Below are 18,794 nucleotides of genomic sequence, written 5' to 3'. Positions count from 1 at the left end.
GAGATCCAAAGTCTCCTGTTAACCTGTAAGCCAATGGGTATCTACTTCATTATGCAGGACCCTAAGGAAGCCAGGCTTACCAAAAGTGTAATTCTATTACCTACAAATCATGACACTACACACCTGGTGCCGTATGGTAAGTTAGAACAGGAAAAACAAACGAGTAGCGTAGTTAGGAGTTATTTTCTTGCTTCCGTTGTCAATATTTCCTTTCCCTCTCATTCTTATGCAGTGGATATTTACAGAACATCAAGATCTTTGCTCAGATAATGTCCATCTGCTCCAGCACCTTATTTCCCACCTGAAGTCCTGATGTCCTGACAGTGCCATCCGAGGCATTTCTTCCTGGACTCCTATAATTAGGGCTCCAGGTAAGAAATTAATAGCAGGTGCAGATGGGCCCATAAGAGGCAAAGAGTCTGTTCACATGCAAATCTCATTAGTACTCGAAGACTGAAGAAAACTGTCATACCTAGGATGGCTCTGCCCAAGAATGAGACTTGTGCATGATGTGGAGAGTTTGCTGGTGTCATGCGTATGTCCTTCCTCAGGCCATCAGGGAACATTTTCCTTCCTAGTCATAAAGGAGGGTGGGCTGGGGAAAAGCACAGCCACCATGCCATTGCAATTTAAGGTTTTGGCTTTTAGTACAGGAATCTGGGTGGATGTGGCACTACCTAGGCATAAAGAAGTGGGTGTTCACTTGTTTGCCTCAGAAGGAAGAGCTGCAGCCCAGGCGCTGTCAATCTCGATTAGCTCTTTTAAAGAACTTTTGTGTGTGACATAAAATAAAAATGATACAGTAGTGTGAAGTGGAACACAGTAATTGCAGATTCTTCTCAACGGCTGTTTTGTTATTGGGACCCTGTGTTATTTAAATCACTGCATTACTAGTTAAGTGTAAAAAATATATGGTTTTTTACTTGTTAATTTACATAGTTCCAGAAAGCCCATGGGATCAGTTCAGGACTGGTAAGAATGGGAAATAAAAGAGAGGGATAGAGTTGCATATAAGCAGGTCTTGAGGTCTTTCTGCACTGACATATCTTACCTGAGCTCACCATCCTCATCCCACTCAAGCTTCTATGCAAACTGTCATTACTTTTTCTCCCTCATATGTGTTTAGCAGATTATACCAGTAAACAGTCACTCATATCCAACCTATCCCTTTATTCCATTAATTTATACTAATCCCTTATTGTCTTCTATAACAGTTAAACTAGTCTCTTCATTTCTGTTGTCTCCCTCTTCAATCTACTCTTACAAAGAACGTCTGGAGCTATTTGTCTAAAAGTCAGTTTTGGTCATAGCTTTGCCCTACCCAGATCATACCCATAGCACTGAATGAAAACTCCATTGGCAGTATAAGCTCGTTGAAAAAGTTTGAAAGTATCTATTGAAGCTGAATATACGCTTAACTTTTGATTCAGCAATTCCATCCCTAGTTGAGTATATAGCCAATAAAGATGTATATATTAAATTGTTAAAAGACATGTACTAGAATGTTCATAACCCCTCTATTTATAGTAGTCCCAAACCAGGATATGCAAAGGCTTATAATCAGTAGAATGGATAAATAAAATGTGGTATATTCACACAGAAATGAGAACAAAATATAACTATATACAGCAATAATGATGATCATAAGAAGCATAATGTTGAGGAAAAGATGATAGACCAAAATAGCAGATATTGTATCATTCCATCAAAAAGCAAAGCTGGGGTCAGCCTGGTGGTGTAGTGTTTAAGTTCACACGTTCCACTTTGGTGGCTCACAGTTCACAGGTTCCTGGGCATGGACCTAGCACTGCTCATCAAGCCACACTGTGGCAGCATCCCACATAAAACAGTGGAAGATTGGCACAGATGTTAGCTCAGCAACAATCTTCCTTAAGCAAAAAGTGGAAGATTGGCAACAGATGCTAGCTCAGGATCAATCTTCCTCACAAAAAAGAAGAGAAAAAATGCAAAGCTAATCTACACTGCCAGAAGTCAGGAGAGTGGTTAATCCTATGCTGTTGTAAGTCAGAGGGTATGGAAAGGAAAGGGCCAAGAGGAAAGCTGATGGAGTAATGACAATATTCTGTTTCCGAATGTACACATTGGTTATATGGGTTTGTTCAACTTGTGAGAATTCCCTGGGCTGTACACTTAAGAGATGTGCACTTTTCTATAGGCATATTATACTTCAAAAATAATTTAAATTAAAAAATTGAAGGGAAAAATGCCACAGCATTGAAAGCTTTCTCTCAATCTTACACTACTTCCTCAAGGTAGGGGCACCATCTAATTCCCTCTTCTATCTCCGGCATTTATGTAACAGTTGTTGCTAAATAACTTCTTTTTGCATGAAAAAGAAATAGAAGGGGGAATTCTAGAAAGATGACAGTTTTGGTGGCCACATAGCCTCTGGTCTCCCTGAATGCCACAGAAAAATAGAGAAACTGGAGAGAAAAACAAAAAAACGTACGTACAACGTTTTCAACAAACCTGGGTAACAGGATATCCACATGAACCCATGTAGGGACAAAAGACTGAGAGCACAAGACCGCTGTGGTATTGGCATCTGTGTGGGAAAAAGCAGAAGGAACCCACAGGTTCTGCGATGAACCGGAGAACAGGGAAACTCCAAAACAGGAAACAGGGCTCCTCTCAAAAGAGTGGTGGGTAAACGGAAGGACTCCAACAGTTGTGAGTACGAGAGAGGCCCCTGGAAAGAACTGAGGGATGGGGCAGTCTAGTCCTGATGAACTCATGAAACTGACTTGCCCCACACTGAGGACAACCTGCAGCTAGAGGAACGAAGATTGGGCAGGATTGGGGCAATGCAGAGAAAGAAAGGAGTGTGTCAAAATAAAAGTAGGGGGACGTAGAATCAGGATGTCTCAGAATGTAAGCCAGCATATTTTTGAACTGCCAACAAAAGCAACAGGATAGGATCTTTGTGAAGAAAAGCTATCTGATTTGAATGTACTTCTAAAATTTCAGGAAAACTACAATTCATTAATTTGAGCATCAGAAAAACTTGAGATCAAATTCCATACAAAGTTACTATGAAAACAAAAGACAGAGAGAGAGAAGGAACAAAATAATAGCCCTGTAAACAATGTAAGGAATCATCAAAATATGAGCAAACAAAGGAGGAGGGTGTGTTAAAACTGTAAAAAAAAAAAAAAGAAAAAGAAAAAAGACCTGTCAAAATTAACTAAAATACATATAAAAATGCTAAGAAAATAAAGAACATAAATCAGAAGTCAAAAATTCAAAAACAAGGTATAAACTCAAAAATTGAAAATAAAAGGGGGCCGGCCCCGTGGCTGAGTGGTTAAGCTCGAGTGCTCCCCTTTGGCAGCCCAGGGTTTCACTGGTTCGGATCCTGGGCGCAGACAAGGCACCACTCGTCAGGCCATGCTGAGGCTGCATCCTACATGCCACAGCTAGAAGGGCCCACAAGTAAAATATGCAACTATGTACTGGCGGGGATTTAGGGAGAAAAAGCAGGAAAAAAACCAAAGGAGATTGGCAACAGTTGTTAGCTCAGGTGCCGATATTTAAAATAAATAAATAAATTATAAAAAAAATAAAAGAAAAACATATTATAGAAGACTAAACTAGAAGAAAAACAAGAGAATGATCACAACAAATAATGCCTTAAGAGGCACAGAAGGTGAAAAGAAAGAATATTTCAGAAATAAAAAAGAAAGAGATATTAACAATTTGAGAGATGGACAATTATTAAAGAGCCAACATATAAATAACATTTTCTAGAGAAAAAAAATTAACAAATACTGAACACTTTAGCACATGAAAAATTTTATGGAAAAAAAGACAAAATATTGAAAGAGCACACTCTATACCTAAGACTACCAACTATCATGAAGCATAGCCTAATAAAATTCCTGAATTTTAAAGAAAAAATAAACCTTTAGTCACCTAGGCAAAAAGGCCTTGTGACTAATAAGGGAAAGAAATCAAATTATCTTCAGATATTTCAACAGATGGTTTATGCCAGAAGAATACTGAATAATTTATTTTAGACATATGAGGAAAGAAAATGTAGGACAAGGGGCCAGCCGGTGGTGCAGCGGTTAAGTGCACATGTTCCACTTCGGCGGCCCAGGGTTTGCCGGTTCGGATCCCGGGTGCGGGCATGGCACTGCTTGGCAAGCCATGCTGTGGCAGGCGTCCCACATATAAAGTAGAGGAAGATGGGCACGGATGTTAGCTCAGGGCCAGTCTTCCTCAGATAAAGAAGAGGATTGGCAGCAGTTAGTTCAGGGCTAATCTTCCTCAAAAAAAAAAAAAAAACAAACAAAAAAAGAAAATGTAGGACAAGGATTTTATAACAAACAAAACTGACCTTCAGTATAAAAGACACAGACTGTTAATAGCATGCAAGTGTCCATGTAACATTGTCATGTTGTCTCCAGAAGACCTTCCTAAGGACTTTACCAGAGAACAAACTTCAGACAACCAAAATTACTAGAGAACACCAGCACAAGGACTGGGAGTAAATATTACATGAACCTGTAACAGCCACTTGTAAAACTAATACTAAATGAGAGTTAAAAGGGAGAATGTAATAACCACATGATCTGACAGTGTAGACATAGTACAACCTTAAGAAAATAAGAGGAGACTAGGGATAAGATTTGCAAAAAAAACTGTAACTATTCTCAATAATCATAATTAGTGGTGGTATCATTAGTATTGTTATTCTGAGACTGTGCTGTGTCTAAGGCGGGGTAAAGCAAATGAATAATTATGGGTCGTGCTAATTCTATTTTCCACTGTGTTCTTGAGAACCAAAATCCTCAAGATGAAAAAAAACAGATACGGATGTAACTGTCAAGCTCTGGGAAGGGTCTGAGGTTTCACCCTCCTTGGAAACAGGTGAGCCTACCACAGTTTCATGGATGCTCACAGAACACACAAGACTTTGGGTCCGAGACATAGGAATTTATTACTCATTACTTTATTACACACAGCAAGAAGCATGAGCAGTATGTTTGCATCAGCTCTCTTTGTCCCCCAAAACCCACACTGGTGACATGGAGGAGCCTAGGTCAATGCTACACATGTAGCAAATTTGCATCACAGCGAGTAACCTGAAGTTTAGGGAAACTGAATCTTTTATGATAGTCTGCAAGCAAATCTGCTTGTGATGGTTAGTCTTCTGTATCAAACTTGACTAGATAACAGTAGTCAGTGGTTTAATCAAACGCTAATCTAGGTGCTGCTGTGAAGGTATTTTGTAGATATGGTTAACATCTATAATCAATTGACCTGAAGCGATAATGTGGGTGGGCCTCACTCAATCAGTTGAAGGCCTTAAGAGTTAAAAACTGAAGAACAAAAAATTCTTCCTTAAAATTGCAAAATCAACTCCTGCTTGAGTTTCTAGCCTGCTGCCGGCCTGCAGTATCGATTTTGGACTTGCCAGCCCCTACAATTACATCAGCTAGTTCCTTCAAGAAATTTTCTTAATGTCTATATTTTTGGTTCTGTTTCTCTGAAGAACCCTGACTGACACACTAGCCTTTGTCCTGGAGGGAGAAACTATCTTTATTATACTAGACACAAAAAAAATCCACCCTTTGTTCCAGAGGGAGACATTATCTTTATCTTTCAGGGCTATTTGCCATACAAATACCCTTCAGAAGACAGTCTAGAACCAAGACGGTCAGTATTGCTGCTCTCAACATTTTCAGAAACACAAGGAATCCATGGAAAATTGCTTCCCAACAGTCACATAGAATCAGTAAAAGTCTTCTAGTCCTGAATTCGAATTGGAAATATCAGCATGAACTCCCAACATCTCATATATATACATTTTTCCCTTACTTCTGTCCAATGAAAGTTTAGAAAAATGGGATTAAACTAGTATCAATAGCAAGTACAGATTCTGATCTTCAAAATTCTTTTTTCCATTAAATAAAACTAAAGCTTTTTGGAGAAATGACAGATTCCTGGTTTGGGCCTAGAATATCTTGACATAAAAGAGGGCATGGAATGTATCAGAGATTACTAGGGTGATGCCAAAAGGACACAGAAGCCAATCCAAAGAGACTTCCACACGGGATTATTTGAGCTTTAACAACAGTAAGAATTGCAATGAACTCAAATTCAACTTAATTGGGCACCTCTGAAGATGACAGGGAACCAATTCATTATCTTGGAAACTGAATAAATAAAAGCAAAAGCATGTCGTTATCTTGCCTATCTTAGAAAAAGTTTCACTTTTTCTTTATGGCCTGAGGTAAAAGATCTCAAATTCTTTCCTGGTCAGAAGGTCACTTTACAGTCAGGACAAAATTTTGGAATGGTAGTAAATAGCCCCCAAACCTGAATGCCCTAATAAGAAAGTTATATTCCTCACTCTGTTATCAATCAGAGTTTCCCCAAGGGTTCGGTTCTTTGTAGCTACTCATGAACAGATTAATGGAGAAGCAACAACGTGGAACATTGTTAGTGCTTGTGCCAGAGAAAAAGAAAGCTCTCAAGGTTGTCATGTACAAAACATATAACTAAATGCTTTTAGCATGGAAGTGCTCATCACTTGGGCTCATAATCCATTTGAAAAAAACTACTTACATTGCCCCAATCAAGCACAAAGAAGCCAAGAAATGCAGTCCTACTGTGTACTTGAAAGGGAGGAAAACTGAAGGTCATTGGCAGACTACATTAATGATTCCTGAAATACTTAATTTACCGTTTCTACTACTTCCACAACTCTATGTCCAGAAGCAGAGAAAAGACCAGAGTTGTCAATATTGTATGTGTCTAACACAATGGCTTGTGAACAACCACTCAGAATCAAAGTTCCCAAGCTTTATGTACTTGAAGAGAGCCCCAAACGCCCAGGAGTTCATACAGTGGTAACCAGGAGGATTTGAGGAGAAGGCGCAGGGACTCTCCAGTTAACACTAGTCTATCTCTCACTGAGGAAATCAGACATTTTGTTTTCTGCCTGGCTCCTATAGGCTTTTGTGTGCGTGATCCGGGTACTAGAGGACCCATTGCTTCTCAGGGAGCACTTCTTTTCCTGGGTTGTGCTTAAGGCATACAAAAAGTAAACATGCCCTTCCAAAGAAATATTATGAAGCAGCTTTCCTCATAAAAGCAATTGTTGACTCCAAGGGGAAGTGAGCTCCGTAGGTCAAAGTTATCGGCTACATAAAGTGGTTAAGAAGAGCCAAGAGGTCCTTGGACTTTAAGGACCTGTTTTGGATTCCTGAAGAGAATCCCACTGTCCATGTGGCCAGAGCTCACTTTGCTTTCTTGCGTCCCGATCTTTGTAATCACACAAAGAGCCTGGACACATTGGTGAAGGAGCCAAATTCTCATCAGGATGCCTGTTTCTCCTGTCCCTCTCTCCACCCTTCTATGACAATTTCCTTCAGTCATTCCTATCCTTCTATTTCTTCTTACTCCACTTTCTATAAAATAGTAATAATAATCTGATTATGTTGAGTGGAAAAATCAGGGCACAAAATGTTACTCACGTAAGATTGTAACCATGCAAAATTAGATACGTCAGTGAAGACCGAAAGGGAATTTTTTAAATAAAAATGCTTTTCTCTTGGTTTTCTAAATTTGCTAAAATCTAAAATCATTAATACAAGTTTAATTGAAAAATATTTTGTATTTCCGATATGTGTGTTACCTCTCTTAGGAATATGTCTGTCTGAATAGATGTTTGTTTCCTTTCCTAGAAGTGTCAAAACAGCATTTTCTTGTAAATACTGGCCTCCTTTGTTTTCTTCTGGGGATGACACTGTGCTACCATATGATAATTATATTACTGTATAGAAAAACCCAGAAAGGTGCAGCATCATATTTTCCTCCAAACTTTTTCTGCAACTTCTCCCCTAACCCATACATCGAACATTAGAAGATGCCTTTCTCGGGGAGGACTTGCATATAACCAGGAGCTTCTATACACGTAAAGGTGATGCTACATCCTGAGTTCTTCCTCTCTATTCAGAGACTCACAAACAGTTGGAGCTGAGAAAGGTCTTAGAGATCATTTCTAGCACTACCTCTGCCTTTTATCTACTGGTAGGAAGGTCTGGTAGACACTGTGGGTTGGCTAACAACACATAATCACAATCGCTTTCTTCTGCCTTTCTCTACCACAGAGACTGGAACGGCGAGTACTTAATTTCTCAGCCTCCCTTGCAGCTGGGGTATTCATGTGATTCTGCCAACTGAGTGAAAGTCCACTGGGAGCTTCTGAGATGGCTTTTCCTTTGGCTGATGAAAAGAACAGGAGAAGAGGGCTGCTTCCCTCCCCTTCTCCTTCCTGCCCTAAATGCAGACCTAATGCCTGGAGCTACAACTTGTTGAGACAATAAGGCGAGGCCAGGGGAACTGCAGAGATGATGGCTCTAACACTAGTAAGCTGCTGAAACAACAGCAGAGGCTGCCAAAGTTCAGAAGGACAGAACAACCTTCTATGAGATAAAACTACTGTTGCTTCATTTTTCTGTTTCTTGCACCGAAAGTATTCCTTCAGGAAACTGAATTCCAAATAGGTAAAATGATTTAATGAAAGTCATGCAGCTAAATTACCTGCAGAGTAAGGTCTGGGATCCAAGAATAGAGACTCCCAACTAAACTCTCCCTCCACAACACAGCGCCTCCGGAGAGGGCATTTTGCTACAACTGCAAGTGAACATGGGTTGAGCTGACTCACGAGCCCTCTGCCTAACTTGGTTTTGGTGAGAAAAGTTGGAGAAGCACTTAAGGAGAAGAAAACATAAGAAAGCTTAAGTCCATATCATATAACATAGTTTATACTCTCACTATGTGGAACTAAGATAAAGATTCGTTTCCTTCTTTCCCTCAAAGCCAATGCTTATATTTATTTAAACTCTTCAAAACATTGACTTAAAAATGGAGGAAGTTTGAACCTTGAGTCTAGTCTAAATTCTCTGCCTATTTCTAGGCATGAGAGAGTGAGGAGAAAAATAATGCTGCTTAAACTGACAGTCCCCTCCTTAATCAGGAAATGGTCAAAGTCCCCTCTTTATCAGTTGGCCTGGTTTATCAGGATGGTTTGCTAAAGCTACTATGGGAACAAAATCCAGGACAAGAGGAAACACAAATCCTTTCCCCAAACTTACTAGAAATGGAACGGACTGCCCACAGAGGATTGATGATGGGGGCAGGAGAGAAATGACATCTGTGTGGAATCTGGACTTTGGCCAATGAGTATATGGTATAAAAAAAAAAAAGGGAGAGCTAAATCGCTGGGGATGAAGGGCATTTGAAAGAAGCCTTAGAAGGGGTGAGTTAGAGGGACTCTTGGTAACACAACTAGGAGATATCTGAGCAACATGTCTGCAGGCTGGGGCTTGTTGAAAAAGAAGATAATGAAAAACGTTTCGAGGACAGAAGGACTAAAGGCTTTTTAACAATGTGGATGTCTACCGCTGTGTTCCATTTTTAAGTTATGTCATGCTGTGCAGAGAAATTGCCTCTTGTATCCTACCTGAACATTTGGGAGAGGTGTGCTACAAACATGTCATTAAATTGATGGCACTGTAAAGAGTGGGGGACATGATATTAACAAAGCCCCAGAAGACCCCAGCATTTCTGAGAGCCACGTGTTTCATAACCTAAGGCTGGAACAGTCATGAGAGGATGAGAGGAAAGACACACAATCTCCCCAAGTATACTAGAAGGAGAGTGCCTGCCCAGGGAGGAGGATGATGGGGAGTGGGAGGGAGGCTGACATCTGGGTGGAATCTGGATGACTTTGGCCCATCAAACAACATCTCTGGGCCTCACAGCTTTCATGTTAAAATAGAGGGCTATCACTAATGATTTCTAAGGTCCCTTTGAGTTCTGAAGCTCTGTAAACTTACCACTCTCCTGCTCTATCTAATGGCAAGCAAGGACGTTTCCAAAGCTTAGTCGGGATTAAAGCCTGGAGATCAAGTTCAGAGAATGCAGGCAGAAACAGGCAGGATCCAGAGGGCAAAACCATAGTACAGAGTTTGGAATCTCAAACTTCCAAAAAGCAGGAGTGAGGCAGGGATCAGTCTAGGAAACCAGCAAATGAAGGGATCACCTCGAGGAAAAGAGTTAATGCAATAATTGGTCAGGAACCCAAGCCAGGGTCTTGATGACAGCAATGGGCACTAGAGGTGAAATGAATATTAATGTAAGCATCTCTAAAATATGTCCCCAGCCATTTAATCATTTCCCAGGGAAAGGCTCTCCATTAGCTACAGCAGAAAATCACCTAGCAAAAGAGGAAAAACACTGCAGGGAAAATAAATGGCGTAAGTCATTCTCTTTCATCTCCAGGTAGGCGCCACTGAAGGCATAAAACAGCAATACTTTCAAATACTCATATATTCATTCCATACCTATAAAAATATCCCTCTGTCTCAAAGGGAAGGTGTGGGCTCTCCTAGCACCTTGAGTTAAGGGGAGGCTGAAACAGATGTACAGCAAGTTAATGGGTTGGTTTTGCACCTGCATTGTCCTCTCTTCCTGCAGTTGGATTCCAGGGGATGTTTAGCATAATATACATCAATGGCTCTCTCTCTGTCCTCCAGTAGATCAGCAGGAAGGGGATATTTACAACTGAATAGCAGTCAGTACCGGGTCCTATGGAGCAGAACTGCTGCAGTCAGTTCAGTATTTACAGTTCCAACAACAGAGCTCATTGTTCCCATTGTGGATTCTCAGCTGTCCTGGCGAGTAAGCAGTCCCAGAAAGGCTTCAGCGAGGACCCCCAAATGCTAATGACTCTCTGAGTAACCAGATTGACCTTACATATAGACAGGGCAAGCAACTCCTAATGTGGTGTGATTTCAGGGCCCTCTGAAGACCCTGGGATCAAAAATATCTGCTACTGCCTGCTGCTTGATCCGCTGCCTGAAAATCATCTTCTGTGGAATTGTCTCCCTTTGAGTCAAAATACTGTTCCCTGTTCAAAAACAAATGCATTTCAAGCCAGTATAACCTATTAACATCTTAGTGAAAATTCACCAAAACTGTCTTATTTTAAACCACAAATTTTCTGAATTGGGCAGGTGCATAGTGATTCTGCAGAATAGGCATTAGGGAGCAAGGGATGGTCCACAGACCAAATCTAGCCCATCACCTGCTATTAGAAAGAAAGAAAGTCTGATTGGAACACAGCTATACTCTTTTGTTTACATATTGCCTGTGCCAGGGTTGAATAGCTGCGACACAGGTTGTACGGCCCACAAAGACTAAAATATTTACACTCTGGCCCTTTGTAGAAAAAGCTTGCCAACGCTTGATATACTAGAACCCTCTCATCAGGAAACTGAGGCCCAGAGAGGGCAAGAGACATGACCAAAACCATGGGAGTTACTCCTGGCAGAGCTGAATCTCAGCCATATCTCTGGACTCCACCTTATTGCTCCTTCCATGATGCCATGTTGTCTCTTAGAGTTGTCTGTAAAATAAAAAGAAACAGGCCTCAGAATGAAGGCAGGCCTGAGGGGCTCTCCTGCGAACAAAGCACAGAAACATACGGCCCATGGATTTTGTGAGTCAGTTTGCTTACTCACTGGGGTTTTGAGCTATTTTGCAGTTGGGCACTGTTGGTAGATCGTGAGTTTCCACTGCAGTGTTATCAAGGATCCGGAGGTTGGAGAGTCACCTCTATACATCAAATTGAAAAGCTGTACATTGGGGAATCTTTCCTTTAACATTTGACCGTGGTCCCCTGATCAGGGCTCATAGAATCAGAGAAAATCTTCTGGTACAGTGTTGTGTTATGAGTGTGTATTCTAAACGACTCAACTTGTTTCAGAAAAATAAAAACTCGTGCAGAGATTTTACCTACTGAGATTATTTCAATAGGTAAAATGTATAAAATTAGAGACATTTTAGCAGGTTTTCCTCATGTGGATGTCCTTAAGGACCTAAACAGAAACATAGAACCCTACGTATCACTTTGAGAAAATTCTAACTTATTCTAATTGTTACCTGAGTCTACATTGTCCCAAATATATCCATACCCATTTGACTCCGGGGAGAATGAACTCATTCATTCACCACACCACACATGTCCACCCTATTGTTATGCTGATCTTACTACTAGAAAATTCCCTTACTTTGAACCCAAATATCCCTCCCAATAACTTCTTTTATATTCTTCTCTTCCTCAATCTTCTGTGTTTTACTATTCACAGTGTGGTCCTTGGACAAGCAGCAAGGGCATCAGCTTAGAAGATGCTCAAAATTCAGAATCTTGAGCTCCATCACAGATTTAAAGAATAAGAATTTGCATTTTGACGGAATCCTCAAGGGATTTATTTGTATAATAAAGTTGAAGCACAATAGACTGTCAAAAATTTCTAGAAAAAGCTTCTAAAAATACTACTTTCAATTAAGTATGAATGACTAGTATTTGGATGATATTTCTCTAATTTAGGAATTGAATTACAGGTAGAAGCGTAGGTCATTTTTGGATAAATTATTCAGTTCTTTGACCTAATTTTGATTTCAAATACTTGATTTTTCCACATGAAATAATAATAACAGCCTATATCTGTATATAATCCTTTCCAGTTTATAGCTCTCACATGAAACCACAATTCCTAACTCTGCCCTATGCAACTGACGCTGAATTTTTTTTCTGAATAGCTTTCAAATAGGAAAAAAAGTAGGATCAATGGATGAAAATTCCAGCGATGCAGATTTTGCTTCATTTAGGAAAACTTCAATTATCAGAATGCCTCAAATAGAATGGACTGCTTTACGTTGTGGGAGCCTCCTGGGAGGAATCAAGCATCAGCTAAGTGATTGTACATCTTGGAAAAGATGGTGAAAGGAGATTCCAGCAGACTTGGGCAGTCAACCTGCTGCACTGTTAAGATTCCTCCCTAGTTCAAACATGCTATGATTCAATGTCTATTTTTATGATGAATTATTAATATATACTACTGGTTTGTACACATCAAAAGAAATATAGCATCCCAGATCTCAGTCTCTATAAACTAAAAAGCATAGAGAAATCTTTTTAAAAAGAGAGAGAGAGGCAAAAAGAGAAAACGCAAACTCGCCGTTCTTATTATTCCCATCCCATTCCTGGGATTTACCTCCACACATATCCCCATTCACCTATTTCACTTCCCAAGTACTAGGCAAATTACAATTATAAATGCAATTCAAAAATAATAAAAATTTTTATAAGATGCTAACACATGGAAACTATTCAACAGAAAGATTTTCATCCTAAACTGCCTTAAATATCAGACCACTACTACCCCAGTATAGTTCAAACACAATAAAAGAATAAAATGAACGTATACCTCCAGGGGACATTGACATTTTTGCAAGAGAAAGAATGACACTTTAGCCCCTTCTTCGCTTACTAGCTTCCTCTTGTTGCATTTTGATTTCAATGGGAATGTTTCAATCTCCTAAATGTCTGAGCTGTCCCACTAAGTAGGCCAGGTATGAGGAGAACTGTTTCTGAAAGGAGTATGTAAAGATGGGTGGTCCAAGGTGGTGTTAAATGCCAAGAGATGTCTTGAAGACACTGTGACAAAGGGGGAAAACCAAAATTTTCAGTAATCTGTTAGTTCGACTATCCGACATCACCACTTTTGCAGGTCAAAAAAGGTTGAAAGTTGGCAAGTTCACATGGTTCAAATCTGATAAACGGAAAAAGGGTTAGAGATTGACTTTGAGGATGCATTTGGATAGAATCTACACAAAATTTATTTAGATTGTATGTTTATTTGAAGTGGCTTTGAGGAGGCTGATACAGTTTATGGGATACCCCAAATATTCCCAGACTTCCTGTTGTCACTACCGGGGTAATAAGTAAAATGCAGTCAAAAGCAGACACCATAAAGTAATACAATTGGAGTTGCAAAGGTGACACTGGAAAAATTTGGTTGAATTCTTAGTAACAAAGAAAGAAATAAGACGCAAGTTCTAAGCAGGTAAAGTGTGGTGTCAGGAGCTAAGGATTTAACAAATTTTTTCAGACTTTCTGCTAGGATGACACATTTATCAGCATCCTAGTGTCCTCCACATGCTATAAGAGTTCCATGGTAGACTAAATGCATTAACAGGCACAATGAAGGGCCCCCTTGTATTTACACCTTTTGTCTTAAAACTTGGTAGTCCCTACCTGCTCTGAGTCTACACCAGCTAAAATCATAATGTGGCCCTACACTCTTCTAGTCTCTCTCTTGTTCAACTTGGAATCCTGCTATTGCTAGGATAACAAGGTGAAATAGGCTGCTGGAGGATGAACGTCCATATGGAGCAGAGCCTCATGTCCTAACCAAACTGCCAGCTGATCACAGATGCATGAACAAGCCTATCTGAGAAAAATCAAGCCTGGTCACGATTTGCAAAAATGTCTCACATTTCTGAAATTAATCCCACAGTCGCAGCTGATATTTTTTACTGCTTTATTCCACTATTTGTTCTTTATTCCTATGGCCTTAAGCAAGCACCTTAGTTGACAGTGGTTCCTTGCCTAGAGAAGTGACCCAAATCTTTGCTCCTAAAGAGTCTACACCATTAGCAATCTTGACTGCATTGGGTTGCTTGGTTTCCCATTGGCTTTAATCATAGGGCATGAGACTACTAAGAGGCATCCCAGAGGAACCGTTCGCATTCCAGAGTCTTGCTTACCCCCACTGTGAAGTAGCAACCTAATTCCCCTTTGATAATCAGAATCAATTATTGCAGCCAGTACACGTAACCCTGTTCTTTGCCTATTTATTACTGATATTAAAGCCCAAAGTGTCCAGAAAAGAGACTCAACTTCCATTTTAATTATTTGATTGAGCTATTGTTGTGTCTTCTGGTAAAACCGTCTTTACTTGAGAACTACCTTCTAGACCAGCAGAGCCCAAAGTTGCAGGGAGGGGAAGCAAAAATTTTTCTAACCTAGCACTTGTGGTCATAGAAGATTCACTTCTGTGGACATTTCTTATAACAAACTCTATGGATCTTGTCTATAATAGAAAAAGCACTATATATTGGTCACCGATTTAGAGCATGTAACATCCTGCATGACATTTCCTAGTCCTGCTAGGTGTTGTCACCCAGCTAGCACTGTTTCTGAGACTTCAAAAGCCATTCCACCAATCTATAAGACAAGCTGCTTCAGGGTTCTGGGGAACATGGTAAGATCAGTGAATTCCATGAGCATGGGCACACTACCATACTTCACTGGCTTTAAATGAATGACTTGATTAGAATCAAGGGTGTATGAAATACCATGACAGTGAACAAAATATTCCATAAGTCCTGGGATGTTGATTTTAGCAGAAGCATTATGAGCAGAGACAGGAAATCCATATTCCAATGAAAGCAAACTGCTGCCCCTTCCATGATGGAAATGGTCCTCTATAACCAAGTTTCTACCAGGCGTCTGGTTTATCCACTTAGAGAATGTTACCCTAACTAGGACTCAGTGTTGATATTTGTTATTGGAAGATCAGATACTTAGCAGTGAATGTAGCCAATTGGCCTTGGTAAGTAGAAAAAACTTGTTGAGCCAAAGAACGACCATCTCTAATATCCTAGCCACTTTTTCCATGAGCCCATGGGAAGAAGAATGGGGTGACTAACGTCCACAGGACCTGTCATTTTATCCACTTGATTATGAAGATCCTCCTTGCTCTTTGGTGAGCGCTTGTCTTGGAAACAAATTTATATATGTTTTCTGCCCATTTACTGAGGTCTACTCAAATACCTCTTCCCCAGACTTTCTTGTCACCAGCGTTCATCTAGAATTACTTCTGGTTCCAAATTCCGTACCTGTAAAGATTCAGCCAGACAAACAAAAATTCTAGTAGATGAAAGGTAGAATGGAAGGAAAGAACAAAGGGAATTTTAGGGATTTGCCCTTGAGCAATTGTGAAAGCTGGTTACATACTCTGCATGAAGACTCGTTTCCATGTCTGGTTCTGATGTCCAGAGAGCAGGCACCTGGGAAAAGAAGATGGACACAAAGCAGGGGAAACAAAGAGAAACTTGAATTTGCAAGAGTAAGCAGAGGGACGGACTGGAATTTGCATCAGCTGCTTGTCCCTCCAAGTTTCCAACTTAGATGGTAGAGGTGAACCTGCAGGAAGAGCTGAACACTCATGTGGCCCGGAGTCAGGACAGCTGGAGGAGGAGATCCAGTGTGAGCTGGAGGAGCTGTGGCCCAGTTGCTGCTGGTGCCAACAAGGTGATCCAGGACATAAGCAGCAACGCAGGTGCGCTGGTGCAGCAACGCAGGTGCGCTGGTACAGCACCACACGCTCCGCACCAACTTTCTGAGCACACGAAGGAAGAGGCTTCACTTCCACCTTCTCCTCTTGAGCAAAATGTCTCCTACAGCCCAAATAGACCTAGAACTATGTGACAAAGGCTGATCTGGGAAATGTGGTCCAAGCTTACCTAAGCTGACACACAATCAACTCACCACCACAGACTCTAAGTTTTTTGTTTGTTTTGTTTTCTCAAGGCAATTGCTAACTGATGCAGGCTCTCAAAGGCTTGGTCTCTGCTTGGGCCTCAAAGAATAATACATAAGGAGATCCCAGAAGTAGTATTAATTAGTTCTCTCTGGAACTTAGAAACAAAGAGCTGAGGTTATTGAATAAAATTAGTTCATAAAGATGATTTTAAAATTTAAAAATTATAAGGAATCGCTAGGAGTACAAATTAAAAAATTAGGTAAAAGTAAACCAAGATTCATGCAATAGCTTCCTTTCAAGAATTTTTAAATTTTTATATATGTTTCCTCCAAAATTTGTTCTCTCCTATTGCCTCTGTGAAAATGATTACTTTCTGCATCTGTTGGAAACCATGAATAACACCAAATCCAAATAAATGTAATGACTTTCTTTTCTTTGTGTTATTATTAAAAGGCTTGTTCTTTCTCTGTCCCTTAGTTCATGGAACATTATCCTTTTCTTTTTAATCTCAGGACCTCTTTTTATTTTGCTTAATAATTTCATATTTGGGTTTGCTTTGTCACATATCTCTAAGCTTATCCCTCCTTATCCTGCCCTAGTCCTCTAAGATGGGAGGGGAGAAGTGAAAGGATTAATCCTGGAGTTGGATGAAGATGAGTAAAAGTAAAGAGGATTACATGAAGACAGCATGGTACCAGTACTCAGCATCAGGTGGTTGAGTTTGACCTGAGCACATACCTAAATGACCTTTATGCTTTTTTAAATTCTAAGTTTTTGAACTTTCCAAATTTAAAAAATAAAGACATATCCTCAAATTCTTTTAATCTTGAAACACTAGACTTTTACATAAAGAAAACATTTTTAGGCATTTTAAAATACATTTTCCTCCCTTCTTTGCAAGAAAACTGATGAAAGAGCCTTTTCTAAAAAAGCAAGAAAATGACACTTGTTGGTCAGAATATTTTTAGCCGTAAAGAATATTATGATGAATTCTAACTACCAGGATCAATTTTATGACCATTATATTACACAGGTGAATGCATACATAAAGAGAGGAAAGGCTTTTTTCGCCCAAATATCCCAATCATTAAGTGCAAATCCTGACACTCTGAAATGGAAATAATTTGTTTGAGGGGGCCAGAAAGGGAGGCAGAGAGAATGGTAATTTTGGAAAATAAGCTTATTTGGTGGTCTGTGAAAAGGCTTTTCCTGTGTTTACTTGCTTCTGACTTTAATCCACACACCAGCCCTTGAAGACTATGGAGGGTTCTCCTTTGAAACAGCTGCTCTCTCAGGCGCCATGTGTTTGCATAATAGACCCGTGGTGAGTCCTGTAATTCTCACCAGTAGTTTATGGTGAGATAGGGCAGGGAAAGACCTGTATGGGGAGCAGCTACCAGACACACGATGTAGTGGATCTCGTGGGGCAACACCCAGATTCCCCTTCACGACTGAGGCACTCAGTGCTCCAGCTGCAGCCAGAGGCTGACAGCTCTCAGTTGGGTTCCTCTATAGTATTTGACTTCAGCCCAAGAAAGCCATCTCTATCTTACCCAGAGTAACAGCTCCTCCCAGAGGACAACTCTCATCCAATGCCTGGTACATGGTGAGGTGAGGGGATTCAGACACTTCTCCCTCACAGCATAGGAAACAAAGGCACAGCCCCAAGGCCCTACGGGATCACCAAAGCATACGCTTATGGGAAATTTCTTTTAGTCACTGTTTGTCCAAAAAGCATGCAGGTTTTACAGTCTGCCCTAGCATATGTCCATTTCACATGAAAATATTTAAATTCTTTGTTAAATAAGTTAGTATCTCCCTTCCTTAGATTTTCAGCTAAAATTGACAATCCACAAATACTCATTCTGCGGCTTATGGCCCCAGTTAAACACCAAGGGCAAGATCCCATAATGAGAAGTGCAGACCTGTGGTCACGCCTCATGGTCACTGGGTCAGGTGGAAGAGGCTGACTGGGAGCTCAGTTCTATTAGTGAGAAGAGACATGGGTATGCAGCATCCTTAAAGGCTTGCATCAGCCATGTTTTCAACAACCACAATGTTCCATTATGACATAGGAAGGATGCTTGTGAGCTGTTTCTGGATCGTATATGAAGATGTTAAATGGAGTTAGGTTTGGGTAAAAGAGGGAGCCCGGAACATCCTGATCTGTGTACTATTTTTTTTGTAATCTCTATGAGTAATTTGGTCAAAGTTGGCTTTTGCTCAGATTATGAAATTTGAAGTTTGTTTTCCAACTCCAGCCTCCCTCCACTGTCCCCTTGTTAGGCTGTTTTCCAAATTGCTATTCTCTCCCTGGATGCTTCACGCATCTGCCCCTGCCCCCCTCTGCCTCTACTTTATCCA

General features: G+C 40.3%; 1 long non-coding RNA gene across 1 annotated transcript; it reads right to left on the bottom strand.

Annotated features, from left to right (window-relative positions):
• Positions 1–14,720: 14,720 nt before the first annotated feature.
• Positions 14,721–18,460, bottom strand: LOC111774750 (uncharacterized). The gene is made up of 3 exons (XR_002809969.2): positions 18,356–18,460; positions 15,902–15,954; positions 14,721–15,783 (listed from the first exon to the last, which is right to left on the bottom strand). It is a non-coding gene; the product is annotated as an uncharacterized lncRNA (long non-coding RNA).
• Between the last annotated feature and the right edge of the window lie 334 nt (positions 18,461–18,794).

Source organism: Equus caballus, chromosome 8 (assembly GCF_041296265.1).
Source record: "Equus caballus isolate H_3958 breed thoroughbred chromosome 8, TB-T2T, whole genome shotgun sequence".
Taxonomy (NCBI): domain Eukaryota; kingdom Metazoa; phylum Chordata; class Mammalia; order Perissodactyla; family Equidae; genus Equus; species Equus caballus.
Note: the sequence above shows the minus strand (reverse complement) of the source record. Positions and strands in the feature narration are given on the sequence as shown.